This window comes from Nannospalax galili, unplaced genomic scaffold (genome assembly GCF_000622305.1).
Source record: "Nannospalax galili isolate Female #2095 unplaced genomic scaffold, S.galili_v1.0 scaffold970, whole genome shotgun sequence".
Classification (NCBI taxonomy): Eukaryota; Metazoa; Chordata; class Mammalia; order Rodentia; family Spalacidae; genus Nannospalax; species Nannospalax galili.
Window position 1 is genome coordinate 833,801 of NW_008328699.1, and position 7,763 is coordinate 841,563.

The window sequence follows — 7,763 nt, forward strand, 5'->3', positions numbered from 1 at the left end:
AGTGTCACTTTAAGAGCTTCTGAGCTCTCTGCTTCAGCGGTCAGAGCTGACAGGCTGTACCTGGATGATAAATCAGATCTTCTAGAAAGTTAGTTTCAGTTCGGCCTTCATGCTGTCTCTATAGTAACCCTTTTGTTTCTGTTAGGAAGATTCACCTAAGTGACCCAAACTCCGGGCTGGATAAAAAGGACCTGTGGGACCCCTCAGGAGATCCTTCTAAAGAGCGCTCTCCTCTCTGTACCTGCTGTCCCTTTAATAAATTCCTCGTATAACTTCAGACGTATGCCTGAGTGTCCTTTTTGTTGAAGACCCAAGCCTGGTGGGCTTGGGGGGCGTTCGACAGATTATGGGTTTTTTTTGTTTGTTTGTTTGTTTTTTGTCTTTTTGAAGCAGGGTCTCCCTGTAGCCCCAGCTGTCCTGGAACTCACTATGTAGACCAGGCTAGCCTTGAACTCACAAAGATCCACCTGCCTCTGCCTCCCAAGTGCTAGGATTAAAGGCGTATGCCACCAAGCCTGGCGATTATGTATTTTTTAAAGTGTGTGTGTCTATGTCTCTATGTCTGTGTCTGTGTGTGGGTCTATGCACATGAGTTAGGTGCCCTGGGAGGTCAGCGGCTTCAGATCACCCTGGAACTGGGCTTACAGGCTGTTGTGAGTTTCCCAAAGTGGGTACTGGGAACCTAACTCCACTGCAAGAGCAGCAAATGCTCTTAACCACTGAGCCCTCTCCAGCCCTGTTTGTTTTTCTGAGATAAGAGCTCACTATGTAGCCCAGGCTGGCTTCGAGACTCTCCATTTTCCTGTCTCAGTCTCCAATGTGCTGGAATTACAGGTTAGCATCCCCATGTCTGGCTGGGGTTTCCCTTCCCTTCTCTTCCCTCCTTCCCTCTCCCTCTCCCTCTCTTTCTCTTTTTTGGATTTTAGATTTATTTATTTATTTGTTTGTTTATTTATTTATTTATTTATTTATTTATTTATTTTTGAGACAGGGTCTTCCTGTAGCCCCAGCTGGCCTGGAACTCACTATGTAGACCAGGCTGGCCTTTTTCTCACAGAGCTCCACCTGCCTCTGCCTCCTGAGTGCTGGAATTAAAGGTGTGCACCACCACACTGGGCTCAAACACACTCTCTTATAGGTACACAGCTTCCATTCTGAAAGTTTTATATCTGCCAGGCTCGGAGCTAGCCTGATATGACTTAGTGGGACAAGGTGATGTGATACTTTGATAAAGGACTTGTTGCCCAGCTGTAAGGCCAGCTGACGTGCACAGCTGTTATCTCCTGGAGGGTCTGCCTTGATTTTCAGACCCAGGTCATACTTCTCCAATAGAACCAATAGCTGAACAAGGAAACAGCATAGGATTGTTTCTGCCCAAAGGTGGTTCCTCTACAGCAAATGGATCTGGGCCTTACACTGGGCAGTGGTCAAGTCTGCAGCATTTAGTACATTTGTGTGAACTTTCTTTCAATTCAGGCAGGTGGGCTGATACAAGGATGATGGCCTCTGTCCCCTTGGGGACCTTATTTGTTTTGTTTTGTTTTTCTTTTGGTCTTTTTGAGAGAGGATCTCCCTGTAGCTCCAGCTGTCCTGGAACTCACTATGTAGACCAGGGTGGCCTTGAATTCACAGAGATCTGCCTGCCTCTGCCTCCCAAGTGCTGGGATTAAAGGCGTGCACCACCACACCCGGCTAAAAAATTTTTTAATTGAATTTTTGTATATTTCATAGAGAAAATCATCTTTATACCCCCTTCCCCTCTGGCTCCCTTCCATAGCTTCCCCACTGGAGTTAATATATTCTATCATTTGTGTTACGGCCTATGATGTAAAGTTACTGTAAGTTCATCCACGGGTGTCTAGTGAGCCTGTTTAGAGTCCCTCCCTTTAAGATCAGCTCTTCCTCACCAGTAGCAATCAGCTGCTAATAATTTTTCAACTAAGATGGGGGCCTGCCTTCATTTCCACAGTTCTCTGCTGGGTTTTTGTCTGCTTAAGTTTGCATGGGTCTTGTGCATGCTGACACCATTACTGTAGTTTTGTATAAGGGTCCCAGGCACCTTCAAGACTATTTCCATATGGTCATGCATCTCCTCCCTGGCTCTTACGTTTTTTTTCTGCTCCTTCTTCTGCAATGGTCCCTGAGCTCTGGGTGGATGGATTTTAATATAGGAATCCTGTCTGAGGACTCACTCTGTAGATTGTTGTTCTCTGTGTTTTGGCCATTTGTGACCTTTTGAGTTCCTGGCCCTCTGTTGTATGAGGGAGCTTCATTGATGAGAGTTGAAAGATGGATTAGTGTTCTCTTCATCCCTTGTTCTATGTTCCGTGAGCCTTAGAGGTAGAGGTTGCATCCTAGATGTGCCACTTAGACTTGGGAAATCCACAATCTCTGTGTGTGATCAGTTGTGGAACTCTGTGATTATCTCTGCCTCTTGAAAAAGAAGCTTCTTTGATGGGTGGTGACACTGGGATACTTGCCTATAAATTTAAGGATCTGTATTTTGCACATAGTAAGAAATCACATTTGTCTAGAGATGTGACAGTCTTGAGTTTTAAGATCTATGTCCTCTCCAGCTATGTGTATTTGACTAGGTTTGCAGTACCACACATGAGATTCCTCCCACTGAGTGGGCTTTAAGTCAAATTAGGTGGCTGTTATTAGCCCCAAGATAAAAGTCCCACTACTGCGCCAATGCTGTTTGCTGTGCTAGTCATTGATGTGTTTTTTAGGCCTTGAAAGTAGTGTTGGGCCATCAACTGACGTTCTCCCTTAGCAGCTTTCGTAGTGATCTCCAAAGCTATGAGAGTTAGCCTTCAGGGGAGGTGGCTTCCAGGTCAGTTCCAGCTCCAAATCCTTTGCGTCCAAAGTATGAACTGTCTTCAGCAATAGGTTTTTTTTTTTTTCGTCTTTTTTGAGACAGGGTCTCCCAGTAGCCCCAGCTGGCTTGGAACTCACTATGTAGACCAGGCTGGCCTCAAACTCACAGAGATCCGCCTGCCTCTGCCTCCCAAGTGCTGGGATCAAAGGCGTATGCCACTACACCCAGCAGCAATAGGGTCTTACCATCAAGTTCTGAGAGGCAATCAAGGACTGTGGCAATAGCCTGTATAATTTTGTGAACCTCTTGGACTACCCTGGCCAACAACTCAAAGGAAGGTTTCTTCTGTCTGGCACTGTTTCTTGTTATGCAGTCTTCAGCTGTACTCTTTTGCTGTACAGAAGCTTTTTAGTTTAATGAGGTCCCCCTTGTTGACTGCTGACCTTCGTTCCAGAGCAACTGGTGTCTCATTTAGAGGATCCTTTCCTGCACCTTGGAAGTTAAATTTACTGCTAGGAGGTGCAAGTGGCTTCCAGGCTCCTGACGCGGCCGCCTCCTCCCACTGTCCTTATAACACACTGAGATAATAATCCTCCAAACAACAGTTTAGGGAACAACAGAGCTCTTGCTAACAGAGCACACATTGGTGGTGAGGGGGCACTTATAAAGATATGAGCACCCTAGGGCTTTTTTCCCCCACACTTTGGCTGTAGCTTCCAGCCTGTCCAAGGAGGCAAAGTGCCTTCCTTCTCTCTGGCTTCCTGACTCTATCCTTAGTCCCTCCCCCATATGCAGTTAAGGCTGACTGATTGGGTGGGAGGGGTGACTGTCTCCCTCTGCCCCTCCCCTCCTAGGAGAGGCTCATAGTCCAGTTACTTTGAGGTGATTGGAGCAAGTGGTGAGAAGCTAAAGAGGAAGACATCTATCTATTCATTGCTCACTAGTCTAGCTTGCCACTCGGAAGACAAGCTTATCCAACACACCTATATCTTGTAGGTTACTGCCAATGATTTCTTCTAACAGTTTCAGAGTTTTGAGTTTCATATTGAGGTCTTCGATTTGGAGTTGACTTTTTTGCAAGGTGAAAGATACGGATATAGTTTCATTCTTCTACAGGTGGAGATACAGTTTGCCAGCACCATTTGTTGAAGATGCTGTCTTTCCTCCACTGTATGTTCTTGGCACCTTTGCCAAATATCAGGTGACTGACATTGCATGTACTCATGTTTGGGTCTTCAATGATATTCCATTGATTTATGTGTCTATTTTTGTGCCGGTACCATGCTGTTTTTATGACTAGAGTTATGTAGCATAGTTTGAGATCTGGTATAGTAATCCCCCCAGCATTGCTCTTTGTGCTCAGGGTTGCTTTAGCTATCTGGGGTCTTTTGTGCTTCCATATGAATTTAAGGGTCTTTTTTTCTAATTCTGTGAAGGATGTCATGGAGATTTTGATCGGAATTGCATTGAATGTATATATTGCTTCACAATATTAATTCTTCCGATCCATGAGCATGGGAGGTCCTTCCATCTCCCAGTGACTTCCTCAATCTCTCTCTTTAAAGATTTAAATTTTTCATTATAGAGAACGTTGATGTTTTTGGTCTGAGTTGTTTTTTTTAAAGCTATTGTGAATGGGAAGGTTTCCCTGTACTTTCTCTGATTGCTTGGTATTTGTATTAGTACATAGAAAGGCTACTGATTTTTGTTTTCTTTGAGACAGGGTTTCACTATGAGGCCCTGGCTGGGACTAAAGATGTGCACGCCACCTTGGCTTTGAGTGTTTTCTTCATCCCCATTAGCCTGATAAGCAAGCTCCCAGGGAAAGGTGGCTGTGTGCAGGGTAAGAAGCAGTTCCTGGGTCTGCCCTCAGGGACCTACACCACACACAATCCTGTGCCCATCAGTCCTGCCAAGGGGTCACATAATGCATGCCCGGAGAAGCCCAAATAGGCCCATGTGGCAGGCTCAGAGTGGATGGGGAACAAACCAGGACCAAGCTGCTGCTCCAGTAGGTTTGGAGAGAGGGTGGGGCTGGGGTGGGAGCATGGTAGTGCCAGGCCGGCCAGGGTGTGAGCGGCCCACAGTCTGGATCTCCAGGGTGGGGCCAGAAGAATGTCTGCGGATAGGCAGTGGCTGTCACATGGCTGCAGGTTTGGGAATGAAGCCAGAGGGTGGGCCATGTGCAAGGTATATCTATTCGCCTACTAGATTAAGGAGGCGTAGCACAGCTGGGGCTCCAGGGAAACTTCTGCCATGGTACCAGATGTATGGGAGAGAGTTTGATGTGTGGAGGATTTCCAAGGGCTGTGGCACTTTGAGGTCAGGAGCTCAGAGCACGAAGGACTGTATCCAGGCCTGGACTGCCAGGCTGCACATGTAGATGGAAAGGGGGTGAAGAGTGTATGAGCATCCAGGTGGTTGAGACTCCCCAACACCACAACCCAACAGGTCGGTCCTGAGGCAGAAGCATTTCACATCAGGTTTTTTTTTAAGGTCTTTAAAAATATTTATTATAGCTGGGCGTGGTGGCACACACCTTTAATCCCAGTACTCAGGAAGCAGAGGCAGGGATCTTTGTGAGTTTGAGACCAGCCTGGTCTACATAGTGAGTTCCAGGACCCCTGGGGATATAGGGAGACCCTGTCTCAAAAAGACCAAAAAATATATTTATTATTATTTTATGTGTATGAACATTTTGTTTGCATGTATCTAAGTATACCATGTGCCTGCCTGGTGTCTGCAGAAGTCAGAGGAGGATGTCAGATCCCCTGGAACTGGAGTTAAGGATGGATGTTAGCTGCTATGTGGGCACTGGGAACTGAACCTGGGGCCTCTGGAAGAGCAGTAAGTGCTCTTAACAGCTGAACCATCTCTCCATCCCCGGATTCCACACCTTAGCTGTCTTTTTCCACACAGGTGTGGGATTCCTTGTGTACCCTCAAAGGTCATTTTCCCCAGCCCTTCCTTTGGGGGGAAGACAGGGTGACCTTCCTGCTTCTGTGTCCCCAGCAGGCACTGGTGGAAGGGCACAGCAGAAGTGTACCTGATGCACAGGCTCCATCCACAGGTCCTGCCCCTCTGCAGCCTCAACCTTGTTTTAGGTTTTCAAACCTGTGAAATCACAGGAAAAAATAAATGCTGGTTTCGGGGTGTGGTTAGGTAGAAAGCTTGCACCCCTAAAAAATAAAAGCATGGGGCTGGAGAGATAGCTCAGCGGTTAAGAGCACTTACTGCTTTTCCAGAGAACCAGGGTTCCATTCCCAGTACCTACATGGCAGCTCACAACTACCTGTTACTCCAGCAGACCTGAGTCTCTACACTCCAAAGGTACTGCATGCACATGGAGCCCTTACCAGCAAAACACTCATATCCACAAAATGTAAGTAAACAGATTTGAAGCGAGCATAATTAGTACAATTAAAAATGTGGATGAAGCTTCATGTTCAGAATTTGCTTTAAAATAACTCAGGAGGGCTGAGGGCATAGCTCGGGGTAGAGGCCCTGGGTTCAATCTTCATCCCCATGAAAAATAAGAAAGAGGAAGGAAGGAAGGAAGGAAGGAAGGAAGGAAGGAAGGAAGGAAGGATGGATGGAAGGGACCAGGAGAACCCACCTGCACTCCCAGTGCCCCATGGCACTGAGGAAGGGAATCCATGACTCTTTGTTTCATTTTCTGTGACAAGGTCTCTTGTAGCCCAGGCTGGCCTTGAAGATGCAGTTGAGGGTGACCTTAAATTTGTGATCCTCCTTCCTCAGCCTCTGGATTGCTGGGATTACAGGTGTGGGCCCATCATACTTAGTGAGACTTTGTCTCTATTTATTTGTTTGTTTGTTTGTTTATTTATTTATTTATTTATTTTGGTCTTTTTTGAGACAGGGTCTCCCTCGTAGCCCCAGCAGTCCTGGAACTCACTATGTAGACCAGGCTGGCCTTGAACTCACAAAGATCTGCCTGCCTCTGCCTCCCAAGTGCTGGGATTAAAGGCGTGCACCACCACACCTGGCTTATTTATTATTTTTATTTTATGTGTATGAGTGTATTGCCCGGATGTAAATGCACCCATGTCATGCAATGCCTGCAGAGGCCAGAAGAGGAACTAGAGTTATGGACAGTTATTAGCTGCCATGTGAGTGCTGGGAACTGAACCTTGGTCCTCTGCAAGAGCATCCAGTGCTCTTTTTTTAAAAATTTTATTTATTATTTTTATTTTATGTGTATGCATGTATTGCCTGCATGTAGGTAAGTGCACTGGTGTCCTGCAATGCCCGAGGTCAGAAGAGGCTATTGGATCCTCTGGGACTGGAGTTACGGACAGTTGTAAGCTGTTATGTGGGTGCTGGGATTTGAACCCAGGTCTTCTGCAAGAACAACCAGTGTTAATTTTTTTTATTTATCATTTTTATTTTATGTGTATGAGTGTATTGCCTGCATGTATGTGAGTGCACTTATGTCATGCAGTGCCACGGAGGTCAGAAGAGTGCTTCAGATTCCCCTGGAACTGGAGTTAAGGATGGTTCGTAGGCCACCTTGTGGGTGCTGGGAATAGAATCGGAGTCCTCTGCAAGAGCAGTCAGTGCTCTTAACTTCTAAGCCATCTCTCCAGCCCCGACTTTTTTTTTTTTTTTTTTTTGTCATTTTGAGACAGGGTCTCTCTGTAGCCCCAGCTGACCTGGAACTTAATATGTAGACCAGGCAGGCCTTGAACTCACAGAGATTCGCCTACCTCTGCCTCCTGAGTGCTGGAGTGCTGGGATTAAAGGTATGGCCACCATGCCCGGCTTGGACAGGAATAATTTTTAAGCATCTGCCTGGTATGACCTGGCAATATCTCAGGTTACCCACCATGGCCACCCCCCTTCCAAATAAGCAAACAAAACTACCAGGAATTGGGGAAGGAGGGGGACTCTAGAAAGGCTTTACATAGAGGTAAAAAGAAGG